Source organism: Chionomys nivalis, chromosome 15 (assembly GCF_950005125.1).
Source record: "Chionomys nivalis chromosome 15, mChiNiv1.1, whole genome shotgun sequence".
Lineage (NCBI taxonomy): Eukaryota > Metazoa > Chordata > Mammalia > Rodentia > Cricetidae > Chionomys > Chionomys nivalis.
In genome coordinates this window covers 12195077-12213671 of record NC_080100.1, presented here as the reverse complement: position 1 = coordinate 12213671, position 18595 = coordinate 12195077, and the positions used below count along the sequence as shown (strand labels likewise).

The following is an 18595-nucleotide window of genomic DNA, read 5'->3' as shown; positions in this document are numbered from 1 at the left end:
AAATACTAAGCCTGCAAATTCCAAGAAAATATTGAACAGCATTTTGGACCGGCAAAAGAGACTTGTCAAGTTCCAAATAAAATAAGGATAATAAAAGATCTAAAACAACTCCAGAAAGAAAATGGGAAGCAAAGGCTTACTTCAATTCATGGAGGGAAAATAAAGTTTTATTGTCAGAGGTGTCAGACTTTATCAATATTTCAAAACGTTTATGTGAGATTGTATCATTGGTATACAGAACATGACTCATTGGGATTTTGATTTGTAATAATGAATGTCAGAAAACTGCAATTTGGGGTTTATGGCAATAAATTCCTTCTAATGCTCAGTAACTTGCAAAATATAGATTTGTAGAGCCAAACCAGTGACCTCTATTTCATGTTTGCCTCTAATATAGCTGAATAATCTTTCATATTTTAGCATTGCCCACACATTTGAAGAACCCTCTAGACATGGGAATTGAATTGTTTTACAGCATGTGTATTAAATGATCCAGAACGCCCACTGACAAAGAAAATGAAACATAAACAGAGACAGTATCTTAAAAGTTAGCCTTTGAAATCATTAACTAACATTATTTACTTTAAAAATGTAGTCTTCATGTTATGCCAAATGATGCATTCACAATGTGAATAATTGTTGAGAAGGTGTTACTGCCCTGTTGTAGACTGAGAGTGCATTATTAAAGGGATGTCTGAGAAGAGCGAGACATCAGGAAGAAAACACGGTTTGGTGATGAGTTCTTCTCCTGTACTAATCGGTTGTCGTTTTATGCACAGTTAGTAATGATGCTGGGAGGTAATGGCTGAGAGAGTTATTTAGCAGTACATATTAAACACCAGTGTGTTCTGCATCCTGCCTACTGAGTACAATCCAAAGTACATTTCTCAATAAACTCTCATGGAAATGTACTAGGGAATGTGTGGCAAACATGTTAGGAGCAGCTATATTTCCTATAGCTGTGTGACAAAGTACCACACCTCAGGGGTTGAGATTAACATGAACTTGATCTACACTTTCTGAGAGAGGAGGTACGGGCTCAGGTTGGCTACATTTGGGGGAGCACATGAAGACAATCCAAGTGTCAGCCTCAATTAAAGCCCCTGAGACCATCATCTCCTTCAGGGTTCCTTTCAAATAATAGCGACAACTAGTTCCTGCTGAAAACAGGTGGGAACGCTTCTGTAACTAGATCCTGCCATAGGTTATTTGAAGTATCAATTTTCACTATGTGTGTTTATCTGGTGAGATCTCACAATCCTGAGATTTTGCACATTAAGTAATATTTGAAATTTGTAACCTAAACTTGATAACAACAATACATTTTATTATCTGTAACCAACTAAGCAAGAGTCATTGAAGACACATATTCCAGGGTCTAGAAAATTTGAAATTAGTTTCTGAAAACTTTCCATTATTCTGATATTTTTAGTATATAAATGTGTATGTAATCAACATGAGTATTAATAAACTAAGGCAGATTAAAAGAAAGTACTATTCCATACTGAAAATGGAAGAAATAGAACTGTATTCGTGAACATGGATGTATACAAAAAATATAAATTGCTTAAAAATATCAAGATTCAAAAAAGTTGTACTAATAAATATCAAGTATAATTTTTAACATCATAATTCTTTATTGATTCTTTGGAAATTTCATATCATGTGCCTCAATCCCACTCAACTTTAGGTCCTGCCATATCCTACCCTCATGCCTGCGGCATCTCCCTAAAATAGAAATCCCTCCAAAATATTTGAAAATAAAACAAGCAAACAGAAAAGCCCACCTGGCTCCTCTGTCTTTCCCACCCTTCTTCATTCATTCTAGTGGCATTGGATGCTGTCACAGGGTGCCACACCGTATATACTTTTGCCTAATCAGCCCCACTCACAAAATGTTCATTGCTATGAGTCATTGGTTTGGTTCAAGGCCTCTGGCATACCATCTTCATTAGATTCTTATTGAGAATTTTCTTGGATATTGTGCTGCTGTCCCGAATCATGGGAATCCTGCAGTTATCATTCCAAGTTTATCAGCCAAACTATATAATATGATATGATATAATATGATATATGATATGATGATATGATATGATATGATATGATAGAAGAAACATGCATACAAAACAATAATTGGTACATTAAAGTTGATCCTTATATCTGAGAGGATAGATAAGCATAAAAAATAAATAGGGTAGGGGTAAGTCTTGCCCATCACAATAACCCTTCAGTAGATTGTATCTTGGATGTATCTAGGAAAACTACTGATAACACACCATAGCTGGTCTGTGGCATTTTTATTACTCATCAAACTTCCTTTTAATTCAGCTCCTCCATTTTGATACTGTTGAGTTGGCTTTTCACTTTCCAATTTAATTTAACTCCACACATTTCATCTTCCTCCATCTAATATTCAATTTTCTTGAATTCAGACATTTATTTTTATTTGAGGATAATTTTAAAATGATAAATTGACAGAATTCGTCTCTTCTCATAAAAGATATTTAATTGAATTGAATCACTTGGAGAACACACTTCTGCCATTACTATCATTTCATCATCTCAGACACAAGTCCATACTCAGAAAAAAATGGCAGGATCTAATCAGTGATGTTTTAGTAATTATCAAAAGCCTTACAGTCATTTTTAAATTCTCACAGAATTATATATTTCATGAAATAATAAGTAAAAATTAATTTTTCCTGTTAAAATTGTGAAATGCCATTTGAAAATATTAATTAAACAAATTATAGAAGAATATTACTTAAGCCAAAAACGAGTACCTTAGAAACTCCTTTTACAGGTTCAACTACAATTATTGTCCCTCAGTTATAGCATGTACAATGTTTCCTTTGAAGATGTCATATTTTCTTTCAAGCTCCTATCTGCCCATCTGGCCTATAATATCGTTGACCTTTTAGCCTGTGATGTGGTTTCAAATCATGAAATGTGAGTAGAATATGCAGCTCCCAGATCATATTTCATGGCGTCCATGGACCAGACATGGCTTGGTGCTAGGAAACTAGTTTTATCCCTGAGGTCAGTTTTGAAGCTTTTTGTCCCAGAGGTGGACTACTCTCCAAGTAAGCTAACACTTGTCGTAGGTGTTATCCTTGGACCTAGAACAATTTGATCTGTGACATAAAAATCATACAATCTAAAGCGTTTTCTTCTCTGCTATGCTTGTTGGTTTCCACTTTCAACCTGACACAACCTAGAATCACCTGTGAAGTGATTATCTAGATCAAGTTGGGCATGACTGTGGGGATTGCTTTGATTGTTAATATGTGGAAAGACCCAGTTCACTTTGGGCTGCATCATTCCCTAATTAGCAGGTCCTGAACAGGATAAGAGAGGATTGTACTAGCCCAAAACAATCAGGCAGGGATCCAAATGTTTATTTTTTCTGTTCTTAACTGTGAATGAGAATCAATAGGCTTCTGCCTTTACTTCTTCCAAATAAAGAACTATAACCCGGAACTTAAAGTCAAATAAATGTTTCAATCCTCCCAAACCTTCCAAACATTTACAGAAGCAGAAACGATATAGCACACTTGGCTTTAATGACTTTCCATAGTAGGTGCTCTGAGAACACAACAAATATCAGAAAGTCATGAAAACTGGAGTTGTCAAAATCATTTCAGAGATGATCAGAAAATATTAATATGTATGCACTCACACTCTATAGGTATTTTACACACAGCGTGATGCATAACTCAAAACAAAACTATTAAGTTGGTGTTTTCATCCTGACCCTATGAGAGATAAAATGCTTTCCCAGAAGTTAAATGTTCTGAGTTTCTGTAAATAAAAATCTGTGAGACACTGTTTGGAGAAAGGGTATATGATCTCATGGTTTCTGAAAGGCTGAATCCTTCTCTACCCTTACACTGTCATCTCATCAAGCACAGATTATTAGAAAGAATTATATCGCCTATAGTTTCCTCTTCCTATCACTTTCATTAGGGACATCCATGAAAGTGCCTTGAATTCTCAAAATTGAAATTTGTCACATTGAATCCTCTGTGGCAAAAGTAAAATTAACCTATTTGCAAACCAAATTACGTTTTATTTGAAAACACAGCAAGTTGTAATAAAACTCATGGTCCCTGCAGCAGCCTGATAATCAACCTATTCCATAGGTGACCACCCAAGAATGGTTTGAATGTTGGGGAAAATTCTATTTCCAGTCTGATGTATTACTTGCTGTTAGGTTCCTTCTAAGGGTTTCTTCACTCAACCTGGAGATACAGAAAATCTGACGTTTCAAAAGCCCACCCCTATCAGAATACATCTCTTCCATCATCTCTATGCTCATCCAAATTCTTTCTGGGTTTCATATTTTCTCTGCAATAGCCTAGAACTCATCTGCTTTTCCCTTTCCACTGCCCATATTCAGTTCTCCAACTCTAACTACTGAGAGTTTGCTCATCATCTCTAGCAGAGGGGTAACTTGGTTCTTTGGTTAGTCTTGGTGTAAGTGAAATATGCCTTACCCTGTAAGCTTTTCTCGTCTGCTACGAAGCAGGCCTAGATTTTCTGATACCTTTTTCTTTCTGAAAATCCTTCATTAAAGGGCTAGCAAAGGTGAGAGATTTTGCAACTATTAAAAAATGGTTATTGCCAGTTTATGGCCTGTATCATTTTGAACAAATGACTTCTCAGCTTGCTCATCTGTAAGATGGACAATATATTATATTGGCACTATAATAATCAATGAGAATTATATTGAGTAATTCATACATAGTACAAAATCAGTCCAAACCATCATCATTGTATGAAACTTACAACTCATAGAAGATAGATTTTTTTAAAAAAAAATTATCTCCGCTAGACTTCACATAATCATGTTTTAATCAATTAGTTTTTACTTACCTTTAAAAGATTATCATTCTCCAATTATTCAATAATTTGTCTTTCACTTTGTACCTTCTTGGTGGTAGCAATCACTTCAACTGCAACTGCAAATAAAAGATGAGAACTATAATTTCCACCCAGCCAGAGTCACACCATTCTCTAATAGGTGGCTTATAATAGAATTCATGATCAATTTCGCTTGCCTTACTTGGGTTTGCACCTTCTCTCTACATGGATATTGTTAAAAGGAAAGTCAGACAATTAGTCAATAAGCATTTATCTCACCTATTTCTTTTTTGTAATTCCAAATTTTCCAAGCTGCTCCCTGCACCCCACTGTCCACATGATTTGATGTTGTGAGTTTGTGCCTGTGTATTAACAGCATTAGAGATTCAAAATAACTTAAATCTAAATGAATCATTTTTATATGATAACTTTACTTGCCTTCTAGGAGATGTGCATATATTATCCTGTTTCTTTCTGCAATCATTTATATGATATATTGTTACCTCTTCCTAAGTCATTCAGACATTCAAATAAATTCTTATACATTTTTATTTGAAATGCTGGAAACCAGTTCAATAGCTTTTGATTATTAATTATTAAAAAGTCAGTTACACTGGATGCATTTTTTATACTCTAAATCCTAAAGTAAGGACAGTGAATTAATAGTCATAGATATTTTCTTGAAATAAAAATCATCAGGGAAATACAATTAGGCATAATATATAAACAGTATGAATTTTCTACCAACAAAGAAGACACTCATGTCTCAAAACCACACATCACTATACTGTAAGTCCTATAGAAAGTAACCCAACATTTTCTTCTTAGGACTCAGTTTTTCAAATTTTAGTGAAAAATAAGCCTTGGGGTTTTCTCATCATTTAGTATCTATAGCATTTATCTTTGCCCTGTCTAATATGTGTTTTACTAACAGAAGAAAAATATATGTGCTGTAATGAGTGTAAGAACATTTATGAAAAATGTTTTATATAAAAAGCATGACACACATATAGATGTTTTACTAACTACAAAAATTTATATTAATCAGTATGAGCAAAATAGTTTCTCAACTGCAAATATTAACATTTTGGTTAAATTTGAAATCAGCGTGGAAGATATGAGCCATGAAGAACATGGAGAAACATGGTTACATGTCATTTACTTCTGATAACAGTTCTCTCCATGCAGAAATCTCACATTTATATATTCATAATCAATTAAAATTTCACTTAAACATGTGACTTTTTAAAATGAAAAGCATGAGTCCCAGTCTCCTATAAACTTGACTTGAATAATTATAAAATCTTAGTCATTAGTTTGCACAGGTGACTGAGTGGGGAGGAGCACTTTTTGGTCTCACATAGTACCCGGATGTGTTTCCTAGCACCAACTTCGTGCCTCATGATCCTATTTAGTAACTCCAATTCTAGGGATATCTGCTGTCCTCTTCTGACCTCCTTGAGTATGACCCATGTATGTGGTACACATACATTCACACATCCACACTTAAACACATACTTAGATACACACACACACATACGTACATACATATATATATATATACATGCATACATGTATGCATGCATATAAGTAAGCAAACTTCCACACACATAAATTAAAAACATAGTTTTAAAAACTAAAACTATTCTTTGAAAGTAAATAAAAAAATTTATGAACTTACATTTTCATTACAGATCTGCAATCTAACTAATCCCAGCTGTCCACATATTCTGTTGCTACTTGAGAACTTCACTGAAAGGAGACCACCAGGTTTCTCTTTTGTAGGATTCCCCTTTCATTTATAGATATCAAGCCCTGAGGGGTGACTTCACAATCTGCCAGTGCCTTGTTCTCCACTAACTTTGCACCCAGTGATTTGAGGATCCACTGTTGAGCCTTGTGTGAATCAACAAACATCACAGTGTGTATAACATGATCATTCCCCTAAGCCTGTAATCCCCTTTTCCTGCATTAGTTGCCTTTCTGTTTTAGACTAATTGCACCTTTCACAAATATAGAATGCATTGATTCTTTGTGATTTGATGTGTTATAACTCATTTCATAGTTATTCTTTTTTAATTTAATTTTAAAAATATTTCTGAGGATTTCACAAGTGATTACTCCATTTATATCATTTCTACCTCCTTCTTCCCTGCAAATACTTCCATGTCTCAATTTCTTCTCTTCAAATATTGTTACATATACTTAACACATATACACACCCAGACTGCTTAATTTAGTATTGCTCCTATGTTACTCTTCTTTGATGAAAAGATTAGATATCAAAGTGAGAACAAATTTCAACCAAATGTGTGTTTGTGTTATTAATGTGTAATGTTATGTGAAATGTGTGTTTGTGTTATTAATGTGTAATGTTATGTGTGTCTCTTGTTTTTCAAGGATAATCTTTAGTATAACAATGTGCTCTAGACTCCTGTCATTGTTTATGTATCCTATATTTGTAATCGGATATTTCTCTAAGGTGAGTCATTTCTGTTAGTGGGCAGACTTCTGAAACAGATGATCTACAGTGTTGTTACATGATCCTTTCTGTGGTTTCTAGTTTCTGACTTTTAGGCTATGGACCAGGGTGAGAAACAAACCACCACTGACTGATTCGTCACCATTACCCACTCCCAAAGTGGATAATTTTCACATTGCAAAAACCCTCATCTCATAAACCACAACGGGCATTCATTTTCTGTATGCTGAACATGCTTCTCTTACTATGTTGACAGAAATGTTATCAACCTCAAACCTGCAAATAATATTGAAGGTTTGTTTCCAGTTCTATTGACTACAGGTAATATTAAAATGCCAATGCAATATTAGAGCAGTGTGAGCAAATGCCACATTAATTGGCTGCAGCTTCCAAGTATTTATTTTATCTGATTTGGCAATAGGAAGAGTTTCTTAAGTGAGTAATAAAGCTCCTGTTTTTGTGTCACTGTTGTTGGAGACTAACTTAATTCTACTGTGTTTAGTGGGACATGTGTCGTTTTACTATTCATTTTCAGACAAGTGATATTTTAGTTCCTATTTTCCATGACTCAGGCAACTCTTTCTTTCTTTGAATAGCCCCTTCCTTGACAAAATACTAAGAGGGACTCGAGTATTTTTAACAATACTTGTTCCCTGATCAAGGCTGAGCACAATGTATGTTTATGGATATAACTATAAGCACTTAGAAGACAATTTGACGATGTGACCATTTAGCAAAGTAACAGTAACAGGTTCCATCCTAGGTCTTATCCGCTCCCAAACCATGGGCTTTTAACCAAGATTACAGTACAAAATGTTGAATTCCATGCTGTGGAGCAGGCCTCATACCTAACTAGGAAGCATCACAGAAGAAAAGAGAAAAATGCAAGAACAGAATGATGAAGTAGAATGGCAAAAAATGCATATGTCTTGTCTTGATGTGGCAATAGAACTCACAAACCCATAGATACAGTGGCTACCTACACACACCTGAACAAAACCAGTCCGACCAAAAGTCTGGCACAGTTGGGGAGGTGTTTTCCAGGCCCAACTAGTGAAGAGATCTTAGCAGTGGATGACTTCTGGAGGAGGGAGAAGTATTCCTCTTTGAGATGGGTAGCTACTGGTAGATTTTTGTTTCATGATCTAGTAATTGGCCTCACACCCTCATACATGTGAGTACTAGTTGGATTGAGAGAATTATTATTATTATTAACAACAACAAATGAACAACAGAAGACACGAAATTGGGAGCTGTTGTGTGGGGGACACGTAGGAGATTTGGAGACAGAGACGTGGGAGGACATGATCAAATTTCATTATGAACACGCACGTAATTCTCAAGAATAAAGAAAATTGTTAAAAAAGAGAAAAGAATACTTGTTTCCTGATTTATTTTTGAAGATTTATTATAGTATTAAATCTAAGGACATTTTAAATAAATCAATAGGCGCAGTCTTTCCTAAAGTGAAGAGTAAATAATGGACAGATTGGGAAATAGTGAAAATTAAACATGAGAGCAAAATGGTCCGCACTGCAGCAGTATTAAAAACAGACAGAGCTACCATCTGATCAAAGAAAAAAGATTAAGCATACATGGGGAGATATTGGTAGCAATAAAAGGATCAGATGCACTGTCAGAGAAGTTATTGGAAATTTTTATTGAGGGTTTCAGAGGGTGATGGAATAGAATAATCTTTTCTAAAGTTGAGAACTTTAGATAATTGAAATTTTTCACAACTGAAGTTTTCTAGAGAATAAAGAATTAAATTAAACTAACTAACCTTGTCATACTAACCAAAATATTAATATTTTAATATTAAACTACATAAAATATATTTAAAGACAATAAGGAGTTTAATTATATTAAAACCCTTACCTACTGTCATAGGATATCAGTGATATACATTATTAGTCTGTAGACTTTAATATATGTGCAATATTTTTAAATAAAATTAAACATAAAGAAAAAGACAACTAAAATATTTTTTAAATATTTATAATAAGTATTGGTACTACAGGTTTCTACGTTAGTTCTTTTAAAACTGAGTCATTATATAATAAACTTAATTAGATAAAGTAATTTTCTGTAAGTAATTTTCTGTTTTCTCTTGAGCTTTCTGCAAGGGTGAAGAATGATGGTACAGTCACCATGCTGCTGAGAAATACCCTGACATTCCTCCTGTTTAATAGGTAACCTACCATGCCAAATATTTTGGTTTGAAGTCTATGATGTGTTTCAAAGGATGAATTCTTCATAAAACCATGGTGGAGGTAGTTAGACGAAAAGAGTTGTTGAGCTAGTGATCTGGTAAACGTTGAGAAACGTTACACCACTTCGTCACATCCTTTGTTCTGTTTGAGAAAAATAGAACAATTATTTTCTAGATCAAAAGATTGCTCCAAATGGAAGTGAGCAGATGCCAGTAATCTTATTACACTTTGGTTTTATTTCAACCATTTAGGAAGTCCATAGGTATATTAAGACCCTTAAATTTCAACCATAAAACAAATCACTCATTCTTTATCATTGGACTAGCCAACATGCTGTTGGCTTTCAGAATTAACTACTTAGGGGATGCTTGTTTACTGATTACCTCTTTCAAAAGACAAATTTCAGTCTTGGCAATTATGTAAGGATTTGCATTCTGAAATTTGGCAGAGAATATGCTCAAAATATTTGTTGAATGAATGAATATTTAGTTTCATGGTGAATAAATAAATTGAATAAATAATTTCAAGTATCTTTGCCGCAATGTTGTATACAATAAATATCAACTCCTATACTTAATTCTGAAATACTTTGTTCAAAAGTGCTTTTGTGCTTTCACTTTCTAAAATATTCTAAGCTTATTTTTAGAGAAAATTATGCAAATCACACTTAATCATTTTATAACACAGTTCTAAATGAAACATTTCCAGTCATTTACAATGAATTTGAAGTGATGTTATTAAAACCCATCCCAGGCTCGTTCTGTCATGTTGGCTTATTCACTCATTGCAATTTCTGAGGTTTGCATAGTAATTATAGGGGAAGAGATTGTTTATAGCACATGTAAATACTCTTAGATAAAATACTTCATTTCACTATCCTTATTTGCTTCGAAATGAGACATGAAAATAAATTCTCTGTGGATAATTATAGTCAGTGTCATTTGAGAGTCATGGTGATATCTAATCCACTGATGCCAATTGGTAAAGGCTCAAAGAATAATTGAGTCTTCACTTTGTCAGCTCTATGCCATTTTATGAACAAAGTTTAGCACCTGGGTCACTAAACTGCATAAAATAAATATGTTTTACTCCTGATAAGTATGGTTTTGTGTGTTTTTACTACAAATTTACTATACTCTTACCATCAACATTATTTTACACACACACACACATACACACACACACACACACACAGGGCAGGAAGGGTAAGACTCTCTTTATTATTCTGTTTACAAAGTTTACATTTGCCAGTTTACTGTTTCTCTTCTTTGGTAATATTTCTTTGTACATAAATGATTCGTATGTTGAGAGATAGTTTCTACAGAGCACACAATTATTTGACAGTCAAGAATGACTCAGAGAAAATCTCTTAAGATAAAAATCCTAAGGTTTCATGTGTTTGTCACCAAGATGTTCTCTCTTAAAAATACCAAGGGAAATGTCCCTTGACAGCTAATTAAAAACTTAAGAAAAGAAAAAATTTTCCTTTGGGAAACTTGTGAGTTCCAAATTATATCTAATATTTGAAAATATTCATAGAAAACCTAAAAAAATTTAGGAAAATCAAATGGTATAATGACCTTCTTTTAGGATTTAAAACAGAAATGTAACAAATAATACATCTTAAAACCAAAATCTACAAATAGCAAGTGGGCTTTAAGAAAGATAGACACTTCAAAACAACGGCTCATTACTTATGGAAAAGTAAGAACATTCAAGAGTCAAGAAATGGAAGCAAGAGAATGATGGGTAAAATTATGAGCTAAGTCAAATTGTTGCTAGATAATTTAAGTCTTAGTGAATGTTCCATTCAGATGTCCAGGGGCCTCCAAGAACTGACATAAAACTAGGACTCCTACATTTCACTGATTCTGTTTTCAATTTTGGAATCATAATTATTCTTGTCCCATCATTGTGTATTTTGTATCTCTGAGCACTTACAGATTGTTAGACACAAGGACAACCACTGAGAAGCTACTCATTCTTGATTTTCTCCAGATGAGGAGATTGTAGACTTAGAATCACCAATGTAGCAAGATGATACTTAAGGGCTGTAAGTGAATTTTGTCTGTGGAAGGAATTAAGTCATCATGACCCAGTGGCGGGTTATTATATTTTTCTCCAAAATTGATCATAATTTCTCAGTCTCCAGGTATTCATTGACATGCCTGTGCATTCTTCTACAGCACCAAACTGTAAATGCTATATAAAACAACTAACAGAACTTGTGTGTGTGTGTGTGTGTGTGTGTGTGTATGACTTCAGTATGTGATACTTCTAAGAAATACAGGCCACATATTGTTTAATATGATACAAATGTAGTTAAATGTTTGGTGATATCTAAACCTAGTTTAGACAAGTGCACAAACGATGCTGTTGCATCTCAGTAGACTACCTGCACCGCTCACCTGTGCTGCCAACTCTGCAAGGCAATAGAGTAGCACTGCCAAAGTTTCTCTCTTGCCTCTGCCCTTATCTCATTACTCTTGATTTTTAAAATTCTAGATCCTTTTCCCCAGCTTGCAATTTAATATAAAACAAGTTATCTGCCATCCCAAGGTAGTTGTAAGAATTCAGAGGCACAGCCAAGTCAGTTTGGAAAGCCCTAAGTGGGTGCTACTTGGGTCCAATTTAAAAAAATCACCAACAAATCTAGCTTCTCTGTGTTCCTGTGTTCAAATTATGAGGGCTCTCATCCCAGCCAAGGACAGAGGCATTATTAAATCCTGACATTCTTTTGCTTAGAAAATACACTTTGATACAGCTTAACAACAGATTGCTTAGCTGATTCTTTCAAAAAGCAAATGCTTAGCCAATTATTCTAGATAAAGAAGGTCCTTTAGAGATGCCATCCAGGAGGAATTATTATTTCTGTAAGCGACATGGTTAAGGCATTGATTATGCATTGATCAGCATAATTTTCATTTGACAGAAGCATAAAGCATCCTACTTAAGAAAGTATCTATACCCACTAGGATGAAGGCAGCACACTGCAGCAGAAGGGGATACAGCAGCACCATATTTAAGCAGAATTGAGTCAGTCCCAGCACGCTGTGAACACATTCAAAGCAGCCATATGAAAGACCCACCACCACTGGGCTAGCAGCTGCTCACCACCAATGAGGATCCTGCTATTACAGAGAAATCGTTTTCCAGTTCTCCCTGCAATCTTTTTTATAGCACGGGGCTCCATCGCCACAAGGGCTTCTCTGTAGTTAGGGATTGATTAAGCAGAGAACTACTACCCATAAATAGCACCTAGTTAAGTGGACACATCACACTCACAAAAACAGTAATCCTGTATACCACAGCAGCAAGGATGCTTCAGTTCATACATAAATCAAATCATGGCAAGCATGCATGCAGAAACCATGTGCATGAACCGGAAAACTATTTTTAAACATATACATTATACACAGAGAGAGAGAGACAGAGAAAGACAGAAAGAGAGACAGAGAAACAGAGACAGAGAGATTTTCAAAAATGAAGAATTTTAATTTTAAAATATACTTGGCCACACTTTCTATAAATCTGAAAATGCCAATCCATAACTTTCTTAACTCTTCGGGGTATCTTTATATCATTCAAGCCAACAGGGCATGATCCCCAAATTTGGTATACAAAGGGCAAGTCTACAGATCTAGAGGACAGGAGGTAGTAATTCTATGAGTCACTCAAACATATCATAAAAACAGTAGCTGCTCTGAATTTCCTATCTCAGAACAGTAAAGAGCACTTGAAATGGTATGTGTGGAGCCCTTGACACCTTGTAAGAGCAGGAGAGAGTCGAGGCTGTGTGTATGGCTCTCATTAGGGTTCCCTTCATACTCGATTAAAACCTTACCTGTTATCTATGTTTCTGAGCAAACATATGGGCTACATGTAAACTAATACTTACCAAGCTTTTTTTTTTATTTCAGAGCCAAGGAATAACATTTAATTTTTAATGAACCACATTTGCCTGTTTTGAAACTAACTACATCCTGATTTTTTTCTCTCATGTAAAATATTCATATTTTAGCTGCCTGATATGCACATGTGGCTGTTTGTAACACCTGCTTCTAATTCATGTCCTTCTGCCAATCTTGTATTTTCACTAATTTATCTTAAATATAATCTCTAAATTTCTTTACAAAATTTATCTTGCTGTCTCAACATCATTATTAACTCTGTTGATATCGATTTATCATCTACAATGAGTCATATAATTTTTTTATCATTTTGCATAATGTGGAATTAGTATATATTAATGAACAGATGAGAGAGATCATTACTATTATTTCTCTCTTTCTCCCTATATGTAGCTATAAATACAAAATATCTTCTCCTTCCCTTTCTCTTCTCCCTCTGTTCTCTCTTCCTTGAACACACACACACACACACACACACACACACACACACACAGAGAGAGAGAGAGAGAGAGAGAGAGAGAGAACTATAAGATCATGATTCCTTTTTCTTTTCAAAATACTCATTCGATCAGCCTTCTCTGTATCAATGCTCCCTCTTAAGTTTATTGTACATGAAGGACAATCTAGAAAATGTAATTTAATTTTTTAATTAAACCTTCATTTCTATTTAATTGCACACTACACATTTTCTAGCACAGAAACATAATGAGAAGGAAGCAATTTCAAACGTGCTTAAAGGTCTTACGCTGCTCCAAAGTAGAGCTGGTTTCCATAGCAACTGGCATACCACCCTCTATTTATTCCAAATAAATGAGAAATCAAAAGTGCAGCTGTAATACCAGGGAGCTCTATTTCTCCCCACACGATCCAAAGCCACCAATACCCCTGCTATCGCGGTGACTGCTTGCTGTAACCTAATAAGTGGGAGAAGGGTGCGAGAAATGTAGTCCGTGGCTGCCGTGTTCTGCAGTCTGATGACTGTTCCTGTAACCTTGATTTGTAACTCTGTAAATTGCCCTCTGGTGTGAAATCCAAGCAGAAGGCCATCTTTTCTTGAAGCAGGGTACTCTGCGCTGCAAATGAGATCTGTGTCTCTAAACCTAGGAAGCAAATCAAATTCCAAACCACATCACCTAATAGCTACTGCTGTTCGATGCCCCCAACAGAATTGGTAATCTGAAAACTCACCATCTGCAAAGCGCTAATCCGGCCTGTGAAGCTAAACAAAGGCAGTAAGACGGCTGGGCTCTTGGCTATCTCCATCGTGCTTTGAGTTAAATGAGTCCAGCCTAAGAAATAGGCAAAGGATGGTTGGTGGGAAGCCATCCCGCTGGTTGGTGTCTATATGTGTATCAGTTTCTGATATAAGGCAAAAATATCCTTTTCCATCCCAAGGGTACATGAGTCGTTCCCATATATGTGTAAGAACACAGAAAAACACACATATACACAGCCAATGATTATCAAAGTAAAACAGCTTAAAAAATATATCCGTGCCCATCATATTTGAACCTATTATTAAATCCTTTTAGGAAGTAGCAAATGTTTAGAAGATTAAGTTCTTGTTACTGGGCAGAGACTATGCCCTTACTTCATTTTCTGGGAAAGGCTTTAAGTATTTACCACTACTGTTAATATTATGAGACTGTCATCATCACATGATTTTTTTGTCAAATTGAAAATATCAGGCTATTGATTAAAACACACGCATGGATGCATGAATTTTGTTCTGGCTTGCATCATCAGAGATGAAGTCACGGAATCTTAAGGTAAACTAGACACCGTAGCCTGTCATTATCTTCTCCTGATTTTCCACAGAAAGGGTGGATATGCTCATCACCAATACAGGACTGTGTTACTCATTCTGTACTAGCAAGATAGTTCCTTATGACAACAAGAAGATGGACAGGAGCATTTCCCTGAGGGGCCGCAAACCCCTTCATCACTCCCAGCTTCACTGTGCCAACAACACCCTTTCTGACATCATTGAAGTGAAGACAGAGGTAGATGAAGAAGCATAGTTCCTATAAAGATTCTCTGAAAGTCCTTGTGCCAAGTTTTAACTGTGGCACAAAATACGAAATCTTTCAAGAACTATGCTTTCAAGAATCATGCTGCCTTCAGAAGAATAAAATGGCAAGCGTGCCTATAGACCTATTTAAATTCTTATGGTAATCTGTCTCTTAAATGTTTATTTATTACTAAAACCAGTGTAAGGTTTGAATCATTTATCACAGATACATCAAATAGACTTATGATTAACTAAAAATTACATGTTGATTCAAACATTTAGAAAAATGTCTCTCTTCAAACATTGTACGCAGCCGGGCGGTGGTGGAGTACGCCTTTAATCCCAGCACTTGGGAGGCAGAGGCAGGTGGATCTCTGTGAGTTCGAGACCAGCCTGGTCTACAAGAGCCAGTTCCAGGACAGGCTCCAACACCACAGAGAAACCCTGTCTCGAAAAACCAAAAACAAACAAACAAACAAACAAACAAACGTTGTACACAATGTAATAATAATGCCTTGCTTGAGAGTACATCATATTTAGCAGAAAATGAATATGCTTGTTCTGCCAACTTAATATACCAAATAAGAAACAGGAAAATGCTTAAGTTTCTCATGCCCATTCCTACTAACTCTTTAACAAGTTCCTTCTAAAGTATTTCTTCAAATTTGTTTCCCATTCTGTTTCAGACTTAAGGGAGATTTCATTTTTGACACAGTCCTTTGTGTTTCATGATATTTATAGGATGTAGAGGAAATAGAGATGTCGATTTTGAGTAACAGATCTATTACTGTTATCACTTATTTAAATAAATTCAATTATTACTGTTATCCATATAAATTGACATAGTATTAAACTGACTCCCAATAATTAGACTGATAGAGTAATGCATTTCTCATGCCTTATCAGAGAAGCTTCCTGGGCCAGCAGACAGTGATTAGCAGTGAACCTCACCTGGTCACAGTGCAGAGACCAGGAAACACTAATACCAAATAGAAAATCCATCCTCCCAATGTCAAGAATCATTGCAGAAGTGGGGGCAGAAAAACACTGTAGATGGATACAAGAAAATATATTCATTGCAGAAGAGGGAACAAAAAGATACTAAGTGATGGAGGAAGGTTGTGTATGTACAAAAAAATGGTGTTTGCTGCATATAGCAGGGATGCTTCAGGAATGAACTCAGAAATTTTGTGACAGCTTGAACTAAGAACGATCAGTCCTTTGTCTGATGTGGAGTTTGTGAAGAGCTTTTCCCATTAAGTAGGCTGCCTTTTTGTCTTTTGGCTGTATCCTTTGCTTTACAGAAACATCTCAGTTTCAGGAGGTCCCACTTGTTTATTGTTGCTCTCAGTATCTGTGCTACTGGTGTTATATTTAGGAAATGGTCTTCTGTGCCCATGAATTAAAGACTACTTCCCACTTTCTCTTCTATAAGGTTCGGTGTGGTCAGATTTATATTGAGGTCTTTAATTCATTTGGACTTGAGTTTTGTGCCTGGTGATAGATATGGATCTATTTTCAATCTTCTTCATGTTGACATCCAGTTATGTCAGCACAAGTTGTTGAAGATACTTCCTTTTTTCCATTAGCTTCTTTGTCAAAAAATCAGGTGTTTATAGGTGTATGAATTAATATCCGGGTCTTTGATTTGATTCCATTGGTCAGCCTCTCTGTTTTCTGCCAATACCAAGTTGTTTTCATTACTGTAGCTCTGTAACAGAGCTTGATGTCAGGAATGGTGATGCTTCTGCAAGTTCCTTTATTATACAGGATTGTTTTGGCTATCCTGGATTTTTGTTTGCTATATGAAGTTGATTATTGTTCTTTCTGGGTCTGGAAGAATTGTGTTGGGATTTTGATGGGGATTGCATTGAATCTAAAGATTGCTTTTGGTAGGATTGCCATTTTTACTATGTTGGCCCTATCTATCCAAGAACATGGGAGAGTTTTCCATTTTCTGGTGTCTTCTTCAATATTTTTTCTTCAAGGATGTAAAGGTTTTGTTGAATAGGTCTTTCAATTCTTTGGTTAGTGTTACCCCATAATTTAGCTGACATAATATGCCACAGTGATAACGCCCAGCAAAGAGTGCTTACTTCCAGAACATCACAGACTGGTGACAAATACATTTTCAGTAGAGATTCATTTTGATCAATTTATGATGTTTCAAAAATCGAGTACAATAATGATGGGAGGGACTATTTAGAAGAAGATACTCCAGAATAAGAAAAATATAGAAAAAGATATTCATTTCCTACTCATCCAATGTCTCCAGACCAGAAAATACAGCCTGCGATGACAATGTGGCTTAGCATCTGGCAAGTTGAGTTTGTTCTACAGAATCCACACGTTAGAAGGCAAAAACAGATTACCCACAAGCTGTCCTCTGACCCCCATAAACACTCCTAATGTCACAAGTGCATGCACACGGGCACACAAAATAAATAAAGTCTACTTTAAAATGCTTGGAACATTAAACTAAAGAGACACCAAACTATTAAGCTCTACTCAGTGGTAGGTTTTTAAGTGATGAGATGAGAATTTCAATTTTAGAAGATAAAATATTAATAACAAGGTTTAGTCATTGCTGTGTGCACCACTGGAAAATGAAGTTAGAGATAAAATGTTTTACACACTGCAGGTATTATTTTGCTAAAGAAAAAAATTCACACCTTGCTTGCACTGAACAAACACTGCAGGGGTCAGACTTTAGTGTGGATCAAATTGATGTTTCTGATTTCCCAGTTAGGATGTTTTGCTTTTGCCTTCAGATTTATTTAAAGTTTTAATTAGCATGTAAGAGCTGGGTTAGCATCAAGTCCTTACCCATATTGTTCAATTAATTAAAATTCTTTAAGACACTGCGTGAGGTAAGAAAAGTGTGGTAAGTATGTATGAAATATAGTTTATATAGTATTTGCATAGAGGTAAGAAACAGAGAAGATGAAGTTCTGGCCAATATATGAAGTTACTCTGTTGAATGCAGTAGGAACACTCTTTAATATCGAAAACTTAACCTATATTAATTGTATTATTAATATGATGCCCTGCAAGGCCCCAATGGGTTTAAATGAGCTCACATGAACACTTTTTTTTCAGGTCAGAGAAAATATGA

At 35.3% G+C, this 18595-nt stretch overlaps 1 long non-coding RNA gene across 1 annotated transcript in view; it reads right to left on the bottom strand.

The window, feature by feature from the left end:
• Positions 1-4875: 4875 nt before the first annotated feature.
• The window catches only part of LOC130887365 (uncharacterized), a 109950-nt gene continuing 96230 nt past the window's right edge, over positions 4876-18595 (bottom strand). Inside the window, exon 6 of the long non-coding RNA XR_009058372.1 lies at positions 4876-4961. This is a non-coding gene — a long non-coding RNA (uncharacterized LOC130887365). The remainder of the gene's footprint in view (positions 4962-18595) is intronic.